Raw genomic sequence first — 25,488 nt, forward strand, 5'->3', positions numbered from 1 at the left:
TTGCAGTTGGACGACAAGATTGGTACACAGTAGTAAAGAGCGAGGCACTGAGTTGGCATGAATAATGAAGTGCACAATGGGGCTCGAGATGTGTTTGTTCCCTCAGGTGCTGTATGATTGTCGACAAGGAGTTAAAACGGAGCAATTTGTGACGGCTCTTTCAATTTAAGACGTTAAAAACAGACGGAATTTGCATTTGTAATACCAGAGCATCGTAACTACTTGGAACTTTTGTGTATATGAACGTGTCCGCGCCTTTGTACTCTGCTCCCTTCACCGCTACAAACCAACCAACCATCGTGTCCGTGCGCATCAGAGTCGCGAAGAATGGGGAATAGCGCAGTTTGGTCGTGCCTGGGGCGTAGCTCAGTTGGTAGAGCGTTCGCTTGGCATGTGAAAGGTGCAGGGTTCAAGCCGCGGCGCCTCAATTTTTTGTGGTCAGTGCATGGTAAGTGTTGGTCGCGGCGAACCTAAAGGCACGCAAGATGTTGCAAAGCCAGCGTCACAGACTGATATGATGTATACTGATGTAAGGAGAGCAAGATGTAAGTGTGGGGACCGGCTGTTATCGAGGTGTCATCGAGTGCAGATCTGTCTTAGGTATCACGGCTTAACCTCATTGAAGTCTAGAGGGTGGACAACACGTTCGTCTTACTCAGAGCGGTCTCCGAACTCTATTTTCAACGTTATACGTGCCACTTTCATTGTGGCCAACTACGATTCGATACAGAACGCACGATACCTGAAAGACACCCTAACGGATACATAGAGAGTAGTGTTCGTCTGCTGAATAATGGGAGTGCAAGGGTCTGTGTCGTCTATATGGCTGTATGTAGCACCATTAGTCTTAGGGGGGGCGGTCGTAGCTCAGATGATAGAGCGCTCGCTTAGTATGCGAGAGGTACTGGGATCAATACCCAGTGCCTCCAGAGTTTTTAACACACCTACATGCGCACCTTGCCATGCAAGTGGAATAATTCTCAGCCTGCAGATGTGCCTAGGAAGATACAAGCGAATGATTAGCATTCACCATTGACAAGCGTGCTGTTATTAGTGCGCGGGAAGCACCCTCCTCCCAAGCCTACACTTAATTTAGAAACAGTACAAGTGTTCCCGTAAGATTCTCAAGCATATGTCGGAAAGATCTGCCTTGCGCCGAGTTCACGTAAATCCCACTGCACATTCCTATTCTTTGCGTGCAGTCGGCTGCTACTGGTGTTGCTAGTTGTGACTGCTGATAACAGATGCCGTAGCAATCAATTCATGGAGTGAGTTGTATGTTTTGCGATAGTCTGTCTCTGACAAGCAAGCACAGGTGACATAGGTGCGAACACAGGAAGCTAGCAGACCCTCGCTGCCTGCAGACACCGAGCAGCCACACTAGGAGGGCGGCCTAAGCCGTAGGCGAAATGTGCTCATTCGCTTTGGCGCGACGTCTAACTATAAATAATGCTGTCACTAGCGTGAGCGTTGCGTGAGCGTCGTGGAAAGTCGGAAAAGTCGGCTGCGTGGGTAAGTGCCAAGTTTGGGGAGCGTTTCGTAGTATGCGCTGTGCAATGGAGACGCGGAAACTTGTTGTGGCCCAGTGTTTTGCAGTTGGACGACAAGATTGGTACACAGTAGTAAAGATCGAGGCACTGAGTTGGCATGAATAATGAAGTGCACAATGGGGCTCGAGATGTGTTTGTTCCCTCAGGTGCTGTATGATTGTCGACAAGGAGTTAAAACGGAGCAATTTGTGACGGCTCTTTCAATTTAAGACGTTAAAAACAGACGGAATTTGCATTTGTAATACCAGAGCATCGTAACTACTTGGAACTTTTGTGTATATGAACGTGTCCGCGCCTTTGTACTCTGCTCCCTTCACCGCTACAAACCAACCAACCATCGTGTCCGTGCGCATCAGAGTCGCGAAGAATGGGGAATAGCGCAGTTTGGTCGTGCCTGGGGCGTAGCTCAGTTGGTAGAGCGTTCGCTTGGCATGTGAAAGGTGCAGGGTTCAAGCCGCGGCGCCTCAATTTTTTGTGGTCAGTGCATGGTAAGTGTTGGTCGCGGCGAACCTAAAGGCACGCAAGATGTTGCAAAGCCAGCGTCACAGACTGATATGATGTATACTGATGTAAGGAGAGCAAGATGTAAGTGTGGGGACCGGCTGTTATCGAGGTGTCATCGAGTGCAGATCTGTCTTAGGTATCACGGCTTAACCTCATTGAAGTCTAGAGGGTGGACAACACGTTCGTCTTACTCAGAGCGGTGTCCGAACTCTATTTTCAACGTTATACGTGCCACTTTCATTGTGGCCAACTACGATTCGATACAGAATGCACGATACCTGAAAGACACCCTAACGGATACATAGAGAGTAGTGTTCGTCTGCTGAATAATGGGAGTGCAAGGGTCTGTGTCGTCTATATGGCTGTATGTAGCACCATCAGTCTTAGGGGGGGCGGTCGTAGCTCAGATGATAGAGCGCTCGCTTAGTATGCGAGAGGTACTGGGATCAATACCCAGTGCCTCCAGAGTTTTTAACACACCTACATGCGCACCTTGCCATGCAAGTGGAATAATTCTCAGCCTGCAGATGTGCCTAGGAAGATACAAGCGAATGATTAGCATTCACCATTGACAAGCGTGCTGTTATTAGTGCGCGGGAAGCACCCTCCTCCCAAGCCTACACTTAATTTAGAAACAGTACAAGTGTTCCCGTAAGATTCTCAAGCATATGTCGGAAAGATCTGCCTTGCGCCGAGTTCACGTAAATCCCACTGCACATTCCTATTCTTTGCGTGCAGTCGGCTGCTACTGGTGTTGCTAGTTGTGACTGCTGATAACAGATGCCGTAGCAATCAATTCATGGAGTGAGTTGTATGTTTTGCGATAGTCTGTCTCTGACAAGCAAGCACAGGTGACATAGGTGCGAACACAGGAAGCTAGCAGACCCTCGCTGCCTGCAGACACCGAGCAGCCACACTAGGAGGGCGGCCTAAGCCGTAGGCGAAATGTGCTCATTCGCTTTGGCGCGACGTCTAACTATAAATAATGCTGTCACTAGCGTGAGCGTTGCGTGAGCGTCGTGGAAAGTCGGAAAAGTCGGCTGCGTGGGTAAGTGCCAAGTTTGGGGAGCGTTTCGTAGTATGCGCTGTGCAATGGAGACGCGGAAACTTGTTGTGGCCCAGTGTTTTGCAGTTGGACGACAAGATTGGTACACAGTAGTAAAGATCGAGGCACTGAGTTGGCATGAATAATGAAGTGCACAATGGGGCTCGAGATGTGTTTGTTCCCTCAGGTGCTGTATGATTGTCGACAAGGAGTTAAAACGGAGCAATTTGTGACGGCTCTTTCAATTTAAGACGTTAAAAACAGACGGAATTTGCATTTGTAATACCAGAGCATCGTAACTACTTGGAACTTTTGTGTATATGAACGTGTCCGCGCCTTTGTACTCTGCTCCCTTCACCGCTACAAACCAACCAACCATCGTGTCCGTGCGCATCAGAGTCGCGAAGAATGGGGAATAGCGCAGTTTGGTCGTGCCTGGGGCGTAGCTCAGTTGGTAGAGCGTTCGCTTGGCATGTGAAAGGTGCAGGGTTCAAGCCGCGGCGCCTCAATTTTTTGTGGTCAGTGCATGGTAAGTGTTGGTCGCGGCGAACCTAAAGGCACGCAAGATGTTGCAAAGCCAGCGTCACAGACTGATATGATGTATACTGATGTAAGGAGAGCAAGATGTAAGTGTGGGGACCGGCTGTTATCGAGGTGTCATCGAGTGCAGATCTGTCTTAGGTATCACGGCTTAACCTCATTGAAGTCTAGAGGGTGGACAACACGTTCGTCTTACTCAGAGCGGTGTCCGAACTCTATTTTCAACGTTATACGTGCCACTTTCATTGTGGCCAACTACGATTCGATACAGAATGCACGATACCTGAAAGACACCCTAACGGATACATAGAGAGTAGTGTTCGTCTGCTGAATAATGGGAGTGCAAGGGTCTGTGTCGTCTATATGGCTGTATGTAGCACCATCAGTCTTAGGGGGGGCGGTCGTAGCTCAGATGATAGAGCGCTCGCTTAGTATGCGAGAGGTACTGGGATCAATACCCAGTGCCTCCAGAGTTTTTAACACACCTACATGCGCACCTTGCCATGCAAGTGGAATAATTCTCAGCCTGCAGATGTGCCTAGGAAGATACAAGCGAATGATTAGCATTCACCATTGACAAGCGTGCTGTTATTAGTGCGCGGGAAGCACCCTCCTCCCAAGCCTACACTTAATTTAGAAACAGTACAAGTGTTCCCGTAAGATTCTCAAGCATATGTCGGAAAGATCTGCCTTGCGCCGAGTTCACGTAAATCCCACTGCACATTCCTATTCTTTGCGTGCAGTCGGCTGCTACTGGTGTTGCTAGTTGTGACTGCTGATAACAGATGCCGTAGCAATCAATTCATGGAGTGAGTTGTATGTTTTGCGATAGTCTGTCTCTGACAAGCAAGCACAGGTGACATAGGTGCGAACACAGGAAGCTAGCAGACCCTCGCTGCCTGCAGACACCGAGCAGCCACACTAGGAGGGCGGCCTAAGCCGTAGGCGAAATGTGCTCATTCGCTTTGGCGCGACGTCTAACTATAAATAATGCTGTCACTAGCGTGAGCGTTGCGTGAGCGTCGTGGAAAGTCGGAAAAGTCGGCTGCGTGGGTAAGTGCCAAGTTTGGGGAGCGTTTCGTAGTATGCGCTGTGCAATGGAGACGCGGAAACTTGTTGTGGCCCAGTGTTTTGCAGTTGGACGACAAGATTGGTACACAGTAGTAAAGAGCGAGGCACTGAGTTGGCATGAATAATGGAGTGCACAATGGGGCTCGAGATGTGTTTGTTACCTCAGGTGCTGTATGATTGTCGACAAGGAGTGAAAACGGAGCAATTTGTGACGGCTCTTTCAATTTAAGACGTTAAAAACAGACGGAATTTGCATTTGTAATACCTGAGCATCGAAACTACTTGGAACTTTTGTGTATATGAACGTGTCCGCGCCTTTGTACTCTGCTCCCTTCACCGCTACAAACCAACCAACCATCGTGTCCGTGCGCATCAGAGTCGCAATGAATGGGGAATAGCGCAGTTTGGTCGTGCATGTGGCGTAGCTCAGTTGGTAGAGCGTTCGCTTCGCATGTGAAAGGTGCAGGGTTCAAGCGGCGGCGTCTCCATTTTTTGTGGTCAGTGCATGGTAAGTGTTGGTCGCGGCGAACCTAAAGGCACGCAAGATGTTGCAAAGCCAGCGTCACAGACTGATATGATGTATACTGACGTAAGGAGAGCAAGATGTAAGTACTGGGACCGGCTGTTATCGAGGTGTCATCGAGTGCAGATCTGTCTTAGGTATCACGGCTTAACCTCATTGAAGTCTAGAGGGTGGACAACACGTTCGTCTTACTCAGAGCGGTGTCCGAACTCTATTTTCAACGTTATACGTGCCACTTTCATTGTGGCCAACTACGATTCGATACAGAATGCACGAAACCTGAAAGACACCCTAACGGATACATAGAGAGTAGTGTTCGTCTGCTGAATAATGGGAGTGCAAGGGTCTGTGTCGTCTATATGGCTGTATGTAGCACCATTAGTCTTAGGGGGGGCGGTCGTAGCTCAGATGATAGAGCGCTCGCTTAGTATGCGAGAGGTACTGGGATCAATACCCAGTGCCTCCAGAGTTTTTAACACACCTACATGCGCACCTTGCCATGCAAGTGGAATAATTCTCAGCCTGCAGATGTGCCTAGGAAGATACAAGCGAATGATTAGCATTCACCATTGACAAGCGTGCTGTTATTAGTGCGCGGGAAGCACCCTCCTCCCAAGCCTACACTTAATTTAGAAACAGTACAAGTGTTCCCGTAAGATTCTCAAGCCTATGTCGGAAAGATCTGCCTTGCGCCGAGTTCACGTAAATCCCCCTGCACATTCCTATTCTTTGCGTGCAGTCGGCTGCTACTGGTGTTGCTAGTTGTGACTGCTGATAACAGATGCCGTAGCAATCAATTCATGGAGTGAGTTGTATGTTTTGCGATAGTCTGTCTCTGACAAGCAAGCACAGGTGACATAGGTGCGAACACAGGAAGCTAGCAGACCCTCGCTGCCTGCAGACACCGAGCAGCCACACTAGGAGGGCGGCCTAAGCCGTAGGCGAAATGTGCTCATTCGCTTTGGCGCGACGTCGAACTATAAATAATGCTGTCACTAGCGTGAGCGTCGTGGAAAGTCGGAAAAGTCGGCTGCGTGGGTAAGTGCCAAGTTTGGGGAGCGTTTCGTAGTATGCGCTGTGCAATGGAGACGCGGAAACTTGTTGTGGCCCAGTGTTTTGCAGTTGGACGACAAGATTGGTACACAGTAGTAAAGAGCGAGGCACTGAGTTGGCATGAATAATGAAGTGCACAATGGGGCTCGAGATGTGTTTGTTCCCTCAGGTGCTGTATGATTGTCGACAAGGTGTTAAAACGGAGCAATTTGTGACGGCTCTTTCAATTTAAGACGTTAAAAACAGACGGAATTTGCATTTGTAATACCAGAGCATCGTAACTACTTGGAACTTTTGTGTATATGAACGTGTCCGCGCCTTTGTACTCTGCTCCCTTCACCGCTACAAACCAACCAACCATCGTGTCCGTGCGCATCAGAGTCGCGAAGAATGGGGAATAGCGCAGTTTGGTCGTGCCTGGGGCGTAGCTCAGTTGGTAGAGCGTTCGCTTCGCATGTGAAAGGTGCAGGGTTCAAGCCGCGGCGCCTCAATTTTTTGTGGTCAGTGCATGGTAAGTGTTGGTCGCGGCGAACCTAAAGGCACGCAAGATGTTGCAAAGCCAGCGTCACAGACTGATATGATGTATACTGATGTAAGGAGAGCAAGATGTAAGTGTGGGGACCGGCTGTTATCGAGGTTTCATCGAGTGCAGATCTGTCTTAGGTATCACGGCTTAACCTCATTGAAGTCTAGAGGGTGGACAACACGTTCGTCTTACTCAGAGCGGTGTCCGAACTCTATTTTCAACGTTATACGTGCCACTTTCATTGTGGCCAACTACGATTCGATACAGAATGCACGATACCTGAAAGACACCCTAACGGATACATAGAGAGTAGTGTTCGTCTGCTGAATAATGGGAGTGCAAGGGTCTGTGTCGTCTATATGGCTGTATGTAGCACCATCAGTCTTAGGGGGGGCGGTCGTAGCTCAGATGATAGAGCGCTCGCTTAGTATGCGAGAGGTACTGGGATCAATACCCAGTGCCTCCAGAGTTTTTAACACACCTACATGCGCACCTTGCCATGCAAGTGGAATAATTCTCAGCCTGCAGATGTGCCTAGGAAGATACAAGCGAATGATTAGCATTCACCATTGACAAGCGTGCTGTTATTAGTGCGCGGGAAGCACCCTCCTCCCAAGCCTACACTTAATTTAGAAACAGTACAAGTGTTCCCGTAAGATTCTCAAGCATATGTCGGAAAGATCTGCCTTGCGCCGAGTTCACGTAAATCCCACTGCACATTCCTATTCTTTGCGTGCAGTCGGCTGCTACTGGTGTTGCTAGTTGTGACTGCTGATAACAGATGCCGTAGCAATCAATTCATGGAGTGAGTTGTATGTTTTGCGATAGTCTGTCTCTGACAAGCAAGCACAGGTGACATAGGTGCGAACACAGGAAGCTAGCAGACCCTCGCTGCCTGCAGACACCGAGCAGCCACACTAGGAGGGCGGCCTAAGCCGTAGGCGAAATGTGCTCATTCGCTTTGGCGCGACGTCTAACTATAAATAATGCTGTCACTAGCGTGAGCGTTGCGTGAGCGTCGTGGAAAGTCGGAAAAGTCGGCTGCGTGGGTAAGTGCCAAGTTTGGGGAGCGTTTCGTAGTATGCGCTGTGCAATGGAGACGCGGAAACTTGTTGTGGCCCAGTGTTTTGCAGTTGGACGACAAGATTGGTACACAGTAGTAAAGAGCGAGGCACTGAGTTGGCATGAATAATGGAGTGCACAATGGGGCTCGAGATGTGTTTGTTACCTCAGGTGCTGTATGATTGTCGACAAGGAGTGAAAACGGAGCAATTTGTGACGGCTCTTTCAATTTAAGACGTTAAAAACAGACGGAATTTGCATTTGTAATACCAGAGCATCGAAACTACTTGGAACTTTTGTGTATATGAACGTGTCCGCGCCTTTGTACTCTGCTCCCTTCACCGCTACAAACCAACCAACCATCGTGTCCGTGCGCATCAGAGTCGCAATGAATGGGGAATAGCGCAGTTTGGTCGTGCATGTGGCGTAGCTCAGTTGGTAGAGCGTTCGCTTCGCATGTGAAAGGTGCAGGGTTCAAGCGGCGGCGTCTCCATTTTTTGTGGTCAGTGCATGGTAAGTGTTGGTCGCGGCGAACCTAAAGGCACGCAAGATGTTGCAAAGCCAGCGTCACAGACTGATATGATGTATACTGACGTAAGGAGAGCAAGATGTAAGTACTGGGACCGGCTGTTATCGAGGTGTCATCGAGTGCAGATCTGTCTTAGGTATCACGGCTTAACCTCATTGAAGTCTAGAGGGTGGACAACACGTTCGTCTTACTCAGAGCGGTGTCCGAACTCTATTTTCAACGTTATACGTGCCACTTTCATTGTGGCCAACTACGATTCGATACAGAATGCACGAAACCTGAAAGACACCCTAACGGATACATAGAGAGTAGTGTTCGTCTGCTGAATAATGGGAGTGCAAGGGTCTGTGTCGTCTATATGGCTGTATGTAGCACCATTAGTCTTAGGGGGGGCGGTCGTAGCTCAGATGATAGAGCGCTCGCTTATTATGCGAGAGGTACTGGGATCAATACCCAGTGCCTCCAGAGTTTTTAACACACCTACATGCGCACCTTGCCATGCAAGTGGAATAATTCTCAGCCTGCAGATGTGCCTAGGAAGATACAAGCGAATGATTAGCATTCACCATTGACAAGCGTGCTGTTATTAGTGCGTGGGAAGCACCCTCCTCCCAAGCCTACACTTAATTTAGAAACAGTACAAGTGTTCCCGTAAGATTCTCAAGCCTATGTCGGAAAGATCTGCCTTGCGCCGAGTTCACGTAAATCCCCCTGCACATTCCTATTCTTTGCGTGCAGTCGGCTGCTACTGGTGTTGCTAGTTGTGACTGCTGATAACAGATGCCGTAGCAATCAATTCATGGAGTGAGTTGTATGTTTTGCGATAGTCTGTCTCTGACAAGCAAGCACAGGTGACATAGGTGCGAACACAGGAAGCTAGCAGACCCTCGCTGCCTGCAGACACCGAGCAGCCACACTAGGAGGGCGGCCTAAGCCGTAGGCGAAATGTGCTCATTCGCTTTGGCGCGACGTCGAACTATAAATAATGCTGTCACTAGCGTGAGCGTCGTGGAAAGTCGGAAAAGTCGGCTGCGTGGGTAAGTGCCAAGTTTGGGGAGCGTTTCGTAGTATGCGCTGTGCAATGGAGACGCGGAAACTTGTTGTGGCCCAGTGTTTTGCAGTTGGACGACAAGATTGGTACACAGTAGTAAAGAGCGAGGCACTGAGTTGGCATGAATAATGAAGTGCACAATGGGGCTCGAGATGTGTTTGTTCCCTCAGGTGCTGTATGATTGTCGACAAGGTGTTAAAACGGAGCAATTTGTGACGGCTCTTTCAATTTAAGACGTTAAAAACAGACAGAATTTGCATTTGTAATACCAGAGCATCGTAACTACTTGGAACTTTTGTGTATATGAACGTGTCCGCGCCTTTGTACTCTGCTCCCTTCACCGCTACAAACCAACCAACCATCGTGTCCGTGCGCATCAGAGTCGCGAAGAATGGGGAATAGCGCAGTTTGGTCGTGCCTGGGGCGTAGCTCAGTTGGTAGAGCGTTCGCTTCGCATGTGAAAGGTGCAGGGTTCAAGCCGCGGCGCCTCAATTTTTTGTGGTCAGTGCATGGTAAGTGTTGGTCGCGGCGAACCTAAAGGCACGCAAGATGTTGCAAAGCCAGCGTCACAGACTGATATGATGTATACTGATGTAAGGAGAGCAAGATGTAAGTGTGGGGACCGGCTGTTATCGAGGTTTCATCGAGTGCAGATCTGTCTTAGGTATCACGGCTTAACCTCATTGAAGTCTAGAGGGTGGACAACACGTTCGTCTTACTCAGAGCGGTGTCCGAACTCTATTTTCAACGTTATACGTGCCACTTTCATTGTGGCCAACTACGATTCGATACAGAATGCACGATACCTGAAAGACACCCTAACGGATACATAGAGAGTAGTGTTCGTCTGCTGAATAATGGGAGTGCAAGGGTCTGTGTCGTCTATATGGCTGTATGTAGCACCATTAGTCTTAGGGGGGGCGGTCGTAGCTCAGATGATAGAGCGCTCGCTTAGTATGCGAGAGGTACTGGGATCAATACCCAGTGCCTCCAGAGTTTTTAACACACCTACATGCGCACCTTGCCATGCAAGTGGAATAATTCTCAGCCTGCAGATGTGCCTAGGAAGATACAAGCGAATGATTAGCATTCACCATTGACAAGCGTGCTGTTATTAGTGCGCGGGAAGCACCCTCCTCCCAAGCCTACACTTAATTTAGAAACAGTACAAGTGTTCCCGTAAGATTCTCAAGCCTATGTCGGAAAGATCTGCCTTGCGCCGAGTTCACGTAAATCCCACTGCACATTCCTATTCTTTGCGTGCAGTCGGCTGCTACTGGTGTTGCTAGTTGTGACTGCTGATAACAGATGCCGTAGCAATCAATTCATGGAGTGAGTTGTATGTTTTGCGATAGTCTGTCTCTGACAAGCAAGCACAGGTGACATAGGTGCGAACACAGGAAGCTAGCAGACCCTCGCTGCCTGCAGACACCGAGCAGCCACACTAGGAGGGCGGCCTAAGCCGTAGGCGAAATGTGCTCATTCGCTTTGGCGCGACGTCGAACTATAAATAATGCTGTCACTAGCGTGAGCGTTGCGTGAGCGTCGTGGAAAGTCGGAAAAGTCGGCTGCGTGGGTAAGTGCCAAGTTTGGGGAGCGTTTCGTAGTATGCGCTGTGCAATGGAGACGCGGAAACTTGTTGTGGCCCAGTGTTTTGCAGTTGGACGACAAGATTGGTACACAGTAGTAAAGAGCGAGGCACTGAGTTGGCATGAATAATGGAGTGCACAATGGGGCTCGAGATGTGTTTGTTACCTCAGGTGCTGTATGATTGTCGACAAGGAGTGAAAACGGAGCTATTTGTGACGGCTCTTTCAATTTAAGACGTTAAAAACAGACGGAATTTGCATTTGTAATACCAGAGCATCGAAACTACTTGGAACTTTTGTGTATATGAACGTGTCCGCGCCTTTGTACTCTGCTCCCTTCACCGCTACAAACCAACCAACCATCGTCTCCGTGCGCATCAGAGTCGCAATGAATGGGGAATAGCGCAGTTTGGTCGTGCATGTGGCGTAGCTCAGTTGGTAGAGCGTTCGCTTCGCATGTGAAAGGTGCAGGGTTCAAGTGGCGGCGTCTCCATTTTTTGTGGTCAGTGCATGGTAAGTGTTGGTCGCGGCGAACCTAAAGGCACGCAAGATGTTGCAAAGCCAGCGTCACAGACTGATATGATGTATACTGACGTAAGAAGAGCAAGATGTAAGTGTGGGGACCGGCTGTTATCGAGGTGTCATCGAGTGCAGATCTGTCTTAGGTATCACGGCTTAACCTCATTGAAGTCTAGAGGGTGGACAACACGTTCGTCTTACTCAGAGCGGTGTCCGAACTCTATTTTCAACGTTATACGTGCCACTTTCATTGTGGCCAACTACGATTCGATACAGAATGCACGATACCTGAAACACACCCTAACGGATACATAGAGAGTAGTGTTCGTCTGCTGAATAATGGGAGTGCAAGGGTCTGTGTCGTCTATATGGCTGTATGTAGCACCATTAGTCTTAGGGGGGGCGGTCGTAGCTCAGATGATAGAGCGCTCGCTTAGTATGCGAGAGGTACTGGGATCAATACCCAGTGCCTCCAGAGTTTTTAACACACCTACATGCGCACCTTGCCATGCAAGTGGAATAATTCTCAGCCTGCAGATGTGCCTAGGAAGATACAAGCGAATGATTAGCATTCACCATTGACAAGCGTGCTGTTATTAGTGCGCGGGAAGCACCCTCCTCCCAAGCCTACACTTAATTTAGAAACAGTACAAGTGTTCCCGTAAGATTCTCAAGCCTATGTCGGAAAGATCTGCCTTGCGCCGAGTTCACGTAAATCCCACTGCACATTCCTATTCTTTGCGTGCAGTCGGCTGCTACTGGTGTTGCTAGTTGTGACTGCTGATAACAGATGCCGTAGCAATCAATTCATGGAGTGAGTTGTATGTTTTGCGATAGTCTGTCTCTGACAAGCAAGCACAGGTGACATAGGTGCGAACACAGGAAGCTAGCAGACCCTCGCTGCCTGCAGACACCGAGCAGCCACACTAGGAGGGCGGCCTAAGCCGTAGGCGAAATGTGCTCATTCGCTTTGGCGCGACGTCTAACTATAAATAATGCTGTCACTAGCGTGAGCGTTGCGTGAGCGTCGTGGAAAGTCGGAAAAGTCGGCTGCGTGGGTAAGTGCCAAGTTTGGGGAGCGTTTCGTAGTATGCGCTGTGCAATGGAGACGCGGAAACTTGTTGTGGCCCAGTGTTTTGCAGTTGGACGACAAGATAGGTACACAGTAGTAAAGAGCGAGGCACTGAGTTGGCATGAATAATGGAGTGCACAATGGGGCTCGAGATGTGTTTGTTACCTCAGGTGCTGTATGATTGTCGACAAGGAGTGAAAACGGAGCAATTTGTGACGGCTCTTTCAATTTAAGACGTTAAAAACAGACGGAATTTGCATTTGTAATACCAGAGCATCGAAACTACTTGGAACTTTTGTGTATATGAACGTGTCCGCGCCTTTGTACTCTGCTCCCTTCACCGCTACAAACCAACCAACCATCGTGTCCGTGCGCATCAGAGTCGCAATGAATGGGGAATAGCGCAGTTTGGTCGTGCATGTGGCGTAGCTCAGTTGGTAGAGCGTTCGCTTCTCATGTGAAAGGTGCAGGGTTCAAGCGGCGGCGTCTCCATTTTTTGTGGTCAGTGCATGGTAAGTGTTGGTCGCGGCGAACCTAAAGGCACGCAAGATGTTGCAAAGCCAGCGTCACAGACTGATATGATGTATACTGACGTAAGGAGAGCAAGATGTAAGTGCTGGGACCGGCTGTTATCGAGGTGTCATCGAGTGCAGATCTGTCTTAGGTATCACGGCTTAACCTCATTGAAGTCTAGAGGGTGGACAACACGTTCGTCTTACTCCGAGCGGTGTCCGAACTCTATTTTCAACGTTATACGTGCCACTTTCATTGTGGCCAACTACGATTCGATACAGAATGCACGAAACCTGAAAGACACCCTAACGGATACATAGAGAGTAGTGTTTGTCTGCTGAATAATGGGAGTGCAAGGGTCTGTGTCGTCTATATGGCTGTATGTAGCACCATTAGTCTTAAGGGGGGGGCGGTCGTAGCTCAGATGATAGAGCGCTCGCTTAGTATGCGAGAGGTACTGGGATCAATACCCAGTGCCTCCAGAATTTTTAACACACCTACATGCGCACCTTGCCATGCAAGTGGAATAATTCTCAGCCTGCAGATGTGCCTAGGAAGATACAAGCGAATGATTAGCATTCACCATTGACAAGCGTGCTGTTATTAGTGCGCGGGAAGCACCCTCCTCCCAAGCCTACACTTAATTTAGAAACAGTACAAGTGTTCCCGTAAGATTCTCAAGCCTATGTCGGAAAGATCTGCCTTGCGCCGAGTTCACGTAAATCCCACTGCACATTCCTATTCTTTGCGTGCAGTCGGCTGCTACTGGTGTTGCTAGTTGTGACTGCTGATAACAGATGCCGTAGCAATCAATTCATGGAGTGAGTTGTATGTTTTGCGATAGTCTGTCTCTGACAAGCAAGCACAGGTGACATAGGTGCGAACACAGGAAGCTAGCAGACCCTCGCTGCCTGCAGACACCGAGCAGCCACACTAGGAGGGCGGCCTAAGCCGTAGGCGAAATGTGCTCATTCGCTTTGGCGCGACGTCGAACTATAAATAATGCTGTCACTAGCGTGCGCGTTGCGTGAGCGTCGTGGAAAGTCGGAAAAGTCGGCTGCGTGGGTAAGTGCCAAGTTTGGGGAGCGTTTTGTAGTATGCGCTGTGCAATGGAGACGCGGAAACTTGATGTGGCCCAGTGTTTTGCAGTTGGACGACAAGATTGGTACACAGTAGTAAAGAGCGAGGCACTGAGTTGGCATGAATAATGGAGTGCACAAAGGGGCTCGAGATGTGTTTGTTACCTCAGGTGCTGTATGATTGTCGACAAGGAGTGAAAACGGAGCAATTTGTGACGGCTCTTTCAATTTAAGACGTTAAAAACAGACGGAATTTGCATTTGTAATACCAGAGCATCGAAACTACTTGGAACTTTTGTGTATATGAACGTGTCCGCGCCTTTGTACTCTGCTCCCTTCACCGCTACAAACCAACCAACCATCGTGTCCGTGCGCATCAGAGTCGCAATGAATGGGGAATAGCGCAGTTTGGTCGTGCATGTGGCGTAGCTCAGTTGGTAGAGCGTTCGCTTCGCATGTGAAAGGTGCAGGGTTCAAGCGGCGGCGTCTCCATTTTTTGTGGTCAGTGCATGGTAAGTGTTGGTCGCGGCGAACCTAAAGGCACGCAAGATGTTGCAAAGCCAGCGTCACAGACTGATATGATGTATACTGACGTAAGGAGAGCAAGATGTAAGTACTGGGACCGGCTGTTATCGAGGTGTCATCGAGTGCAGATCTGTCTTAGGTATCACGGCTTAACCTCATTGAAGTCTAGAGGGTGGACAACACGTTCGTCTTACTCAGAGCGGTGTCCGAACTCTATTTTCAACGTTATACGTGCCACTTTCATTGTGGCCAACTACGATTCGATACAGAATGCACGATACCTGAAAGACACCCTAACGGATACATAGAGAGTAGTGTTCGTCTGCTGAATAATGGGAGTGCAAGGGTCTGTGTCGTCTATATGGCTGTATGTAGCACCATTAGTCTTAGGGGGGGCGGTCGTAGCTCAGATGATAGAGCGCTCGCTTAGTATGCGAGAGGTACTGGGATCAATACCCAGTGCCTCCAGAGTTTTTAACACACCTACATGCGCACCTTGCCATGCAAGTGGAATAATTCTCAGCCTGCAGATGTGCCTAGGAAGATACAAGCGAATGATTAGCATTCACCATTGACAAGCGTGCTGTTATTAGTGCGCGGGAAGCACCCTCCTCCCAAGCCTACACTTAATTTAGAAACAGTACAAGTGTTCCCGTAAGATTCTCAAGCCTATGTCGGAAAGATCTGCCTTGCGCCGAGTTCACGTAAATCCCCCTGCACATTCCTATTCTTTGCGTGCAGTCGGCTGCTACTGGTGTTGCTAGTTGTGACTGCTGATAACAGATGCCGTAGCAATCAATTCATGGAGTGAGTTGTATGTTTTGCGATAGTCTGTCTCTGACAAGCAAGCACAGGTGACATAGGTGCGAACACAGGAAGCTAGCAGACCCTCGCTGCCTGCAGACACCGAGCAGCCACACTAGGAGGGCGGCCTAAGCCGTAGGCGAAATGTGCTCATTCGCTTTGGCGCGACGTCGAACTATAAATAATGCTGTCACTAGCGTGAGCGTTGCGTGAGCGTCGTGGAAAGTCGGAAAAGTCGGCTGCGTGGGTAAGTGCCAAGTTTGGGGAGCGTTTCGTAGTATGCGCTGTGCAATGGAGACGCGGAAACTTGTTGTGGCCCAGTGTTTTGCAGTTGGACGACAAGATTGGTACACAGTAGTAAAGAGCGAGGCACAGAGTTGGCATGAATAATGAAGTGCACAATGGGGCTCGAGATGTGTTTGTTCCCTCAGGTGCTGTATGATTGTCGACAAGGTGTTAAAACGGAGCAATTTGTGACGGCTCTTTCAATTTAAGACGTTAAAAACAGACGGAATTTGCATTTGTAATACCAGAGCATCGTAACTACTTGGAACTTTTGTGTATATGAACGTGTCCGCGCCTTTGTACTCTGCTCCCTTCACCGCTACAAACCAACCAACCATCGTGTCCGTGCGCATCAGAGTCGCGAAGAATGGGGAATAGCGCAGTTTGGTCGTGCCTGGGGCGTAGCTCAGTTGGTAGAGCGTTCGCTTCGCATGTGAAAGGTGCAGGGTTCAAGCCGCGGCGCCTCAATTTTTTGTGGTCAGTGCATGGTAAGTGTTGGTCGCGGCGAACCTAAAGGCTCGCAAGATGTTGCAAAGCCAGCGTCACAGACTGATATGATGTATACTGATGTAAGGAGAGCAAGATGTAAGTGTGGGGACCGGCTGTTATCGAGGTGTCATCGAGTGCAGATCTGTCTTAGGTATCACAGCTTAACCTCATTGAAGTCTAGAGGGTGGACAACACGTTCGTCTTACTCAGAGCGGTGTCCGAACTCTATTTTCAACGTTATACGTGCCACTTTCATTGTGGCCAACTACGATTCGATACAGAATGCACGATACCTGAAAGACACCCTAACGGATACATAGAGAGTAGTGTTCGTCTGCTGAATAATGGGAGTGCAAGGGTCTGTGTCGTCTATATGGCTGTATGTAGCACCATTAGTCTTAGGGGGGGGCGGTCGTAGCTCAGATGATAGAGCGCTCGCTTAGTATGCGAGAGGTACTGGGATCAATACCCAGTGCCTCCAGAGTTTTTAACACACCTACATGCGCACCTTGCCATGCAAGTGGAATAATTCTCAGCCTGCAGATGTGCCTAGGAAGATACAAGCGAATGGTTAGCATTCACCATTGACAAGCGTGCTGTTATTAGTGCGCGGGAAGCACCCTCCTCCCAAGCCTACACTTAATTTAGAAACAGTACAAGTGTTCCCGTAAGATTCTCAAGCCTATGTCGGAAAGATCTGCCTTGCGCCGAGTTCACGTAAATCCCACTGCACATTCCTATTCTTTGCGTGCAGTCGGCTGCTACTGGTGTTGCTAGTTGTGACTGCTGATAACAGATGCCGTAGCAATCAATTCATGGAGTGAGTTGTATGTTTTGCGATAGTCTGTCTCTGACAAGCAAGCACAGGTGACATAGGTGCGAACACAGGAAGCTAGCAGACCCTCGCTGCCTGCAGACACCGAGCAGCCACACTAGGAGGGCGGCCTAAGCCGTAGGCGAAATGTGCTCATTCGCTTTGGCGCGACGTCGAACTATAAATAATGCTGTCACTAGCGTGAGCGTTGCGTGAGCGTCGTGGAAAGTCGGAAAAGTCGGCTGCGTGGGTAAGTGCCAAGTTTGGGGAGCGTTTCGTAGTATGCGCTGTGCAATGGAGACGCGGAAACTTGTTGTGGCCCAGTGTTTTGCAGTTGGACGACAAGATTGGTACACAGTAGTAAAGAGCGAGGCACTGAGTTGGCATGAATAATGGAGTGCACAATGGGGCTCGAGATGTGTTTGTTACCTCAGGTGCTGTATGATTGTCGACAAGGAGTGAAAACGGAGCTATTTGTGACGGCTCTTTCAATTTGAGACGTTAAAAACAGACGGAATTTGCATTTGTAATACCAGAGCATCGAAACTACTTGGAACTTTTGTGTATATGAACGTGTCCGCGCCTTTGTACTCTGCTCCCTTCACCGCTACAAACCAACCAACCATCGTCTCCGTGCGCATCAGAGTCGCAATGAATGGGGAATAGCGCAGTTTGGTCGTGCATGTGGCGTAGCTCAGTTGGTAGAGCGTTCGCTTCGCATGTGAAAGGTGCAGGGTTCAAGCGGCGGCGTCTCCATTTTTTGTGGTCAGTGCATGGTAAGTGTTGGTCGCGGCGAACCTAAAGGCACGCAAGATGTTGCAAAGCCAGCGTCACAGACTGATATGATGTATACTGACGTAAGAAGAGCAAGATGTAAGTGTGGGGACCGGCTGTTATCGAGGTGTCATCGAGTGCAGATCTGTCTTAGGTATCACGGCTTAACCTCATTGAAGTCTAGAGGGTGGACAACACGTTCGTCTTACTCAGAGCGGTGTCCGAACTCTATTTTCAACGTTATACGTGCCACTTTCATTGTGGCCAACTACGATTCGATACAGAATGCACGATACCTGAAACACACCCTAACGGATACATAGAGAGTAGTGTTCGTCTGCTGAATAATGGGAGTGCAAGGGTCTGTGTCGTCTATATGGCTGTATGTAGCACCATTAGTCTTAGGGGGGGCGGTCGTAGCTCAGATGATAGAGCGCTCGCTTAGTATGCGAGAGGTACTGGGATCAATACCCAGTGCCTCCAGAGTTTTTAACACACCTACATGCGCACCTTGCCATGCAAGTGGAATAATTCTCAGCCTGCAGATGTGCCTAGGAAGATACAAGCGAATGATTAGCATTCACCATTGACAAGCGTGCTGTTATTAGTGCGCGGGAAGCACCCTCCTCCCAAGCCTACACTTAATTTAGAAACAGTACAAGTGTTCCCGTAAGATTCTCAAGCCTATGTCGGAAAGATCTGCCTTGCGCCGAGTTCACGTAAATCCCACTGCACATTCCTATTCTTTGCGTGCAGTCGGCTGCTACTGGTGTTGCTAGTTGTGACTGCTGATAACAGATGCCGTAGCAATCAATTCATGGAGTGAGTTGTATGTTTTGCGATAGTCTGTCTCTGACAAGCAAGCACAGGTGACATAGGTGCGAACACAGGAAGCTAGCAGACCCTCGCTGCCTGCAGACACCGAGCAGCCACACTAGGAGGGCGGCCTAAGCCGTAGGCGAAATGTGCTCATTCGCTTTGGCGCGACGTCTAACTATAAATAATGCTGTCACTAGCGTGAGCGTTGCGTGAGCGTCGTGGAAAGTCGGAAAAGTCGGCTGCGTGGGTAAGTGCCAAGTTTGGGGAGCGTTTCGTAGTATGCGCTGTGCAATGGAGACGCGGAAACTTGTTGTGGCCCAGTGTTTTGCAGTTGGACGACAAGATTGGTACACAGTAGTAAAGAGCGAGGCAATGAGTTGGCATGAATAATGGAGTGCACAATGGGGCTCGAGATGTGTTTGTTACCTCAGGTGCTGTATGATTGTCGACAAGGAGTGAAAACGGAGCTATTTGTGACGGCTCTTTCAATTTAAGACGTTAAAAACAGACGGAATTTGCATTTGTAATACCAGAGCATCGAAACTACTTGGAACTTTTGTGTATATGAACGTGTCCGCGCCTTTGTACTCTGCTCCCTTCACCGCTACAAACCAACCAACCATCGTCTCCGTGCGCATCAGAGTCGCAATGAATGGGGAATAGCGCAGTTTGGTCGTGCATGTGGCGTAGCTCAGTTGGTAGAGCGTTCGCTTCGCATGTGAAAGGTGCAGGGTTCAAGCGGCGGCGTCTCCATTTTTTGTGGTCAGTGCATGGTAAGTGTTGGTCGCGGCGAACCTAAAGGCACGCAAGATGTTGCAAAGCCAGCGTCACAGACTGATATGATGTATACTGACGTAAGAAGAGCAAGATGTAAGTGTGGGGACCGGCTGTTATCGAGGTGTCATCGAGTGCAGATCTGTCTTAGGTATCACGGCTTAACCTCATTGAAGTCTAGAGGGTGGACAACACGTTCGTCTTACTCAGAGCGGTGTCCGAACTCTATTTTCAACGTTATACGTGCCACTTTCATTGTGGCCAACTACGATTCGATACAGAATGCACGATACCTGAAACACACCCTAACGGATACATAGAGAGTAGTGTTCGTCTGCTGAATAATGGGAGTGCAAGGGTCTGTGTCGTCTATATGGCTGTATGTAGCACCATTAGTCTTAGGGGGGGCGGTCGTAGCTCAGATGATAGAGCGCTCGCTTAGTATGCGAGAGGTACTGGGATCAATACCCAGTGCCTCCAGAGTTTTTAACACACCTACATGCGCACCTTGCCATGCAAGTGGAATAATTCTCAGCCTGCAGATGTGCCTAGGAAGATACAAGCGAATGATTAGCATTCACCATTGACAAGCGTGCTGTTATTAGTGCGCGGGAAGCACCCTCCTCCCAAGCCTACACTTAATTTAGAAACAGTACAAGTGTTCCCGTAAGATTCTCAAGCCTATGTCGGAAAGATCTGCCTTGCGCCGAGTTCACGTAAATCCCACTGCACATTCCTATTCTTTGCGTGCAGTCGGCTGCTACTGGTGTTGCTAGTTGTGACTGCTGATAACAGATGCCGTAGCAATCAATTCATGGAGTGAGTTGTATGTTTTGCGATAGTCTGTCTCTGACAAGCAAGCACAGGTGACATAGGTGCGAACACAGGAAGCTAGCAGACCCTCGCTGCCTGCAGACACCGAGCAGCCACACTAGGAGGGCGGCCTAAGCCGTAGGCGAAATGTGCTCATTCGCTTTGGCGCGACGTCTAACTATAAATAATGCTGTCACTAGCGTGAGCGTTGCGTGAGCGTCGTGGAAAGTCGGAAAAGTCGGCTGCGTGGGTAAGTGCCAAGTTTGGGGAGCGTTTCGTAGTATGCGCTGTGCAATGGAGACGCGGAAACTTGTTGTGGCCCAGTGTTTTGCAGTTGGACGACAAGATAGGTACACAGTAGTAAAGAGCGAGGCACTGAGTTGGCATGAATAATGGAGTGCACAATGGGGCTCGAGATGTGTTTGTTACCTCAGGTGCTGTATGATTGTCGACAAGGAGTGAAAACGGAGCAATTTGTGACGGCTCTTTCAATTTAAGACGTTAAAAACAGACGGAATTTGCATTTGTAATACCAGAGCATCGAAACTACTTGGAACTTTTGTGTATATGAACGTGTCCGCGCCTTTGTACTCTGCTCCCTTCACCGCTACAAACCAACCAACCATCGTGTCCGTGCGCATCAGAGTCGCAATGAATGGGGAATAGCGCAGTTTGGTCGTGCATGTGGCGTAGCTCAGTTGGTAGAGCGTTCGCTTCTCATGTGAAAGGTGCAGGGTTCAAGCGGCGGCGTCTCCATTTTTTGTGGTCAGTGCATGGTAAGTGTTGGTCGCGGCGAACCTAAAGGCACGCAAGATGTTGCAAAGCCAGCGTCACAGACTGATATGATGTATACTGACGTAAGGAGAGCAAGATGTAAGTGCTGGGACCGGCTGTTATCGAGGTGTCATCGAGTGCAGATCTGTCTTAGGTATCACGGCTTAACCTCATTGAAGTCTAGAGGGTGGACAACACGTTCGTCTTACTCCGAGCGGTGTCCGAACTCTATTTTCAACGTTATACGTGCCACTTTCATTGTGGCCAACTACGATTCGATACAGAATGCACGAAACCTGAAAGACACCCTAACGGATACATAGAGAGTAGTGTTTGTCTGCTGAATAATGGGAGTGCAAGGGTCTGTGTCGTCTATATGGCTGTATGTAGCACCATTAGTCTTAAGGGGGGGGCGGTCGTAGCTCAGATGATAGAGCGCTCGCTTAGTATGCGAGAGGTACTGGGATCAATACCCAGTGCCTCCAGAATTTTTAACACACCTACATGCGCACCTTGCCATGCAAGTGGAATAATTCTCAGCCTGCAGATGTGCCTAGGAAGATACAAGCGAATGATTAGCATTCACCATTGACAAGCGTGCTGTTATTAGTGCGCGGGAAGCACCCTCCTCCCAAGCCTACACTTAATTTAGAAACAGTACAAGTGTTCCCGTAAGATACTCAAGCCTATGTCGGAAAGATCTGCCTTGCGCCGAGTTCACGTAAATCCCACTGCACATTCCTATTCTTTGCGTGCAGTCGGCTGCTACTGGTGTTGCTAGTTGTGACTGCTGATAACAGATGCCGTAGCAATCAATTCATGGAGTGAGTTGTATGTTTTGCGATAGTCTGTCTCTGACAAGCAAGCACAGGTGACATAGGTGCGAACACAGGAAGCTAGCAGACCCTCGCTGCCTGCAGACACCGAGCAGCCACACTAGGAGGGCGGCCTAAGCCGTAGGCGAAATGTGCTCATTCGCTTTGGCGCGACGTCGAACTATAAATAATGCTGTCACTAGCGTGCGCGTTGCGTGAGCGTCGTGGAAAGTCGGAAAAGTCGGCTGCGTGGGTAAGTGCCAAGTTTGGGGAGCGTTTTGTAGTATGCGCTGTGCAATGGAGACGCGGAAACTTGATGTGGCCCAGTGTTTTGCAGTTGGACGACAAGATTGGTACACAGTAGTAAAGAGCGAGGCACTGAGTTGGCATGAATAATGGAGTGCACAATGGGGCTCGAGATGTGTTTGTTACCTCAGGTGCTGTATGATTGTCGACAAGGAGTGAAAACGGAGCAATTTGTGACGGCTCTTTCAATTTAAGACGTTTAAAACAGACGGAATTTGCATTTGTAATACCAGAGCATCGAAACTACTTGGAACATTTGTGTATATGAACGTGTCCGCGCCTTTGTACTCTGCTCCCTTCACCGCTACAAACCAACCAACCATCGTGTCCGTGCGCATCAGAGTCGCAATGAATGGGGAATAGCGCAGTTTGGTCGTGCATGTGGCGTAGCTCAGTTGGTAGAGCGTTCGCTTCGCATGTGAAAGGTGCAGGGTCCAAGCGGCGGCGTCTCCATTTTTTGTGGTCAGTGCATGGTAAGTGTTGGTCGCGGCGAACCTAAAGGCACGCAAGATGTTGCAAAGCCAGCGTCACAGACTGATATGATGTATACTGACGTAAGAAGAGCAAGATGTAAATGTGGGGACCGGCTGTTATCGAGGTGTCATCGAGTGCAGATCTGTCTTAGGTATCACGGCTTAACCTCATTGAAGTCTAGAGGGTGGACAACACGTTCGTCTTACTCCGAGCGGTGTCCGAACTCTATTTTCAACGTTATACGTGCCACTTTCATTGTGGCCAACTACGATTCGATACAGAATGCACGAAACCTGAAAGACACCCTAACGGATACATAGAGAGTAGTGTTCGTCTGCTGAATAATGGGAGTGCAAGGGTCTGTGTCGTCTATATGGCTGTATGTAGCACCATTAGTCTTAGGGGGGGTCGGTCGTAGCTCAGATGATGGAGCGCTCGCTTAGTATGCGAGAGGTACTGGGATCAATACCCAGTGCCTCCAGAATTTTTAACACACCTACATGCGCACCTTGCCATGCAAGTGGAATAATTCTCAGCCTGCAGATGTGTCTAGGAAGATACAAGCGAAAGATTAGCATTCACCATTGACAAGCGTGCTGTTATTAGTGCGCGGGAAGCACCCTCCTCCCAAGCCTACACTTAATTTAGAAACAGTACAAGTGTTCCCGTAAGATTCTCAAGCCTATGTCGGAAAGATCTGCCTTGCGCCGAGTTCACGTAAATCCCACTGCACATTCCTATTCTTTGCGTGCAGTCGGCTGCTACTGGTGTTGCTAGTTGTGACTGCTGATAACAGATGCCGTAGCAATCAATTCATGGAGTGAGTTGTATGTTTTGCGACAGTCTGTCTCTGACAAGCAAGCACAGGTGACATAGGTGCGAACACAGGAAGCTAGCAGACCCTCGCTGCCTGCAGACACCGAGCAGCCACACTAGGAGGGCGGCCTAAGCCGTAGGCGAAATGTGCTCATTCGCTTTGGCGCGACGTCGAACTATAAATAATGCTGTCACTAGCGTGAGAGTCGTGGAAAGTCGGAAAAGTCGACTGCGTGGGTAAGTGCCAAGTTTGGGGAGCGTTTTGTAGTATGCGCTGTGCAATGGAGACGCGGAAACTTGTTGTGGCCCAGTGTTTTGCAGTTGGACGACAAGATTGGTACACAGTAGTAAAGAGCGAGGCACTGAGTTGGCATGAATAATGGAGTGCACAATGGGGCTCGAGATGTGTTTGTTCCCTCAGGTGCTGTATGATTGTCGACAAGGAGTGAAAACGGAGCAATTTGAGACGGCTCTTTCAATTTAAGACGTTAGAAACAGACGGAATTTGCATTTGTAATACCAGAGCATCGAAACTACTTGGAACTTTTGTGTATATGAACGTGTCCGCGCCTTTGTACTCTGCTCCCTTCACCGCTACAAACCAACCAACCATCGTGTCCGTGCGCATCAGAGTCGCAATGAATGGGGAATAGCGCAGTTTGGTCGTGCATGTGGCGTAGCTCAGTTGGTAGAGCGTTCGCTTCGCATGTGAAAGGTGCAGGGTTCAAGCGGCGGCGTCTCCATTTTTTGTGGTCAGTGCATGGTAAGTGTTGGCCGCGGCGAACCTAAAGGCACGCAAGATGTTGCAAAGCCAGCGTCACAGACTGATATGATGTATACTGACGTAAGGAGAGCAAGATGTAAGTGTGGGGACCGGCTGTTATCGAGGTGTCATCGAGTGCAGATCTGTCTTAGGTATCACGGCTTAACCTCATTGAAGTCTAGAGGGTGGACAACACGTTCGTCTTACTCAGAGCGGTGTCCGAACTCTATTTTCAACGTTATACGTGCCACTTTCATTGTGGCCAACTACGATTCGATACAGAATGCACGAAACCTGAAAGACACCCTAACGGATACATAGAGAGTAGTGTTTGTCTGCTGAATAATGGAAGTGCAAGGGTCTGTGTCGTCTATATGGCTGTATGTAGCACGATTAGCCTTCGGGGCGGTCGTAGCTAAGATGGTAGAGCGCTCGCTTAGTATGCGAGAGGTACTGGGATCAATACCCAGGGCCTCCAGAATTTTTAACACACCTACATGCGCACCTTGCCATGCAAGTGGAATAATTCTCAGCCTGCAGATGTGTCTAGGAAGATACAAGCGAATGATTAGCATTCACCATTGACAAGCGTGCTGTTATTAGTGCGCGGGAAGCACCCTCCTCCCAAGCCTACACTTAATTTAGAAACAGTACAAGTGTTCCCGTAAGATTCTCAAGCCTATGTCGGAAAGATCTGCCTTGCGCCGAGTTCACGTAAATCCCACTGCACATTCCTATTCTTTGCGTGCAGTCGGCTGCTACTGGTGTTGCTAGTTGTGACTGCTGATAACAGATGCCGTAGCAATCAATTCATGGAGTGAGTTGTATGTTTTGCGATAGTCTGTCTCTGACAAGCAAGCACAGGTGACATAGGTGCGAACACAGGAAGCTAGCAGACCCTCGCTGCCTGCAGACACCGAGCAGCCACACTAGGAGGGCGGCCTAAGCCGTAGGCGAAATGTGCTCATTCGCTTTGGCGCGACGTCGAACTATAAATAATGCTGTCACTAGCGTGAGCGTCGTGGAAAGTCGGAAAAGTCGACTGCGTGGGTAAGTGCCAAGTTTGGGGAGCGTTTTGTAGTATGCGCTGTGCAATGGAGACGCGGAAACTTGTTGTGGCCCAGTGTTTTGCAGTTGGACGACAAGATTGGTACACAGTAGTAAAGAGCGAGGCACTGAGTTGGCATGAATAATGGAGTGCACAATGGGGCTCGAGA

The 25,488-nt window shown here is 49.2% G+C and overlaps 6 non-coding genes across 6 annotated transcripts; all 6 read left to right on the plus strand.

Annotated features, from left to right (window-relative positions):
- Nucleotides 1-355: 355 nt before the first annotated feature.
- Nucleotides 356-428, plus strand: Trnaa-ggc (transfer RNA alanine (anticodon GGC)). The gene has a single exon. It is a non-coding gene; the product is annotated as a tRNA-Ala (tRNA).
- A 1,517-nt stretch (nt 429-1,945) lies between these two features.
- On the plus strand, nt 1,946-2,018 carry Trnaa-ggc (transfer RNA alanine (anticodon GGC)). Its single transcript has one exon. It is a non-coding gene; the product is annotated as a tRNA-Ala (tRNA).
- Nucleotides 2,019-3,535: 1,517 nt separating this feature from the next.
- Trnaa-ggc (transfer RNA alanine (anticodon GGC)) lies at nt 3,536-3,608 on the plus strand. The gene has a single exon. It is a non-coding gene; the product is annotated as a tRNA-Ala (tRNA).
- A 3,096-nt stretch (nt 3,609-6,704) lies between these two features.
- Trnaa-cgc (transfer RNA alanine (anticodon CGC)) lies at nt 6,705-6,777 on the plus strand. The gene has a single exon. It is a non-coding gene; the product is annotated as a tRNA-Ala (tRNA).
- A 3,096-nt stretch (nt 6,778-9,873) lies between these two features.
- On the plus strand, nt 9,874-9,946 carry Trnaa-cgc (transfer RNA alanine (anticodon CGC)). Its single transcript has one exon. It is a non-coding gene; the product is annotated as a tRNA-Ala (tRNA).
- A 6,289-nt stretch (nt 9,947-16,235) lies between these two features.
- Nucleotides 16,236-16,308, plus strand: Trnaa-cgc (transfer RNA alanine (anticodon CGC)). Its single transcript has one exon. It is a non-coding gene; the product is annotated as a tRNA-Ala (tRNA).
- The last annotated feature ends 9,180 nt before the right edge of the window (nt 16,309-25,488 follow it).

This window comes from Schistocerca gregaria, chromosome 10 (assembly GCF_023897955.1).
Source record: "Schistocerca gregaria isolate iqSchGreg1 chromosome 10, iqSchGreg1.2, whole genome shotgun sequence".
NCBI lineage: Eukaryota > Metazoa > Arthropoda > Insecta > Orthoptera > Acrididae > Schistocerca > Schistocerca gregaria.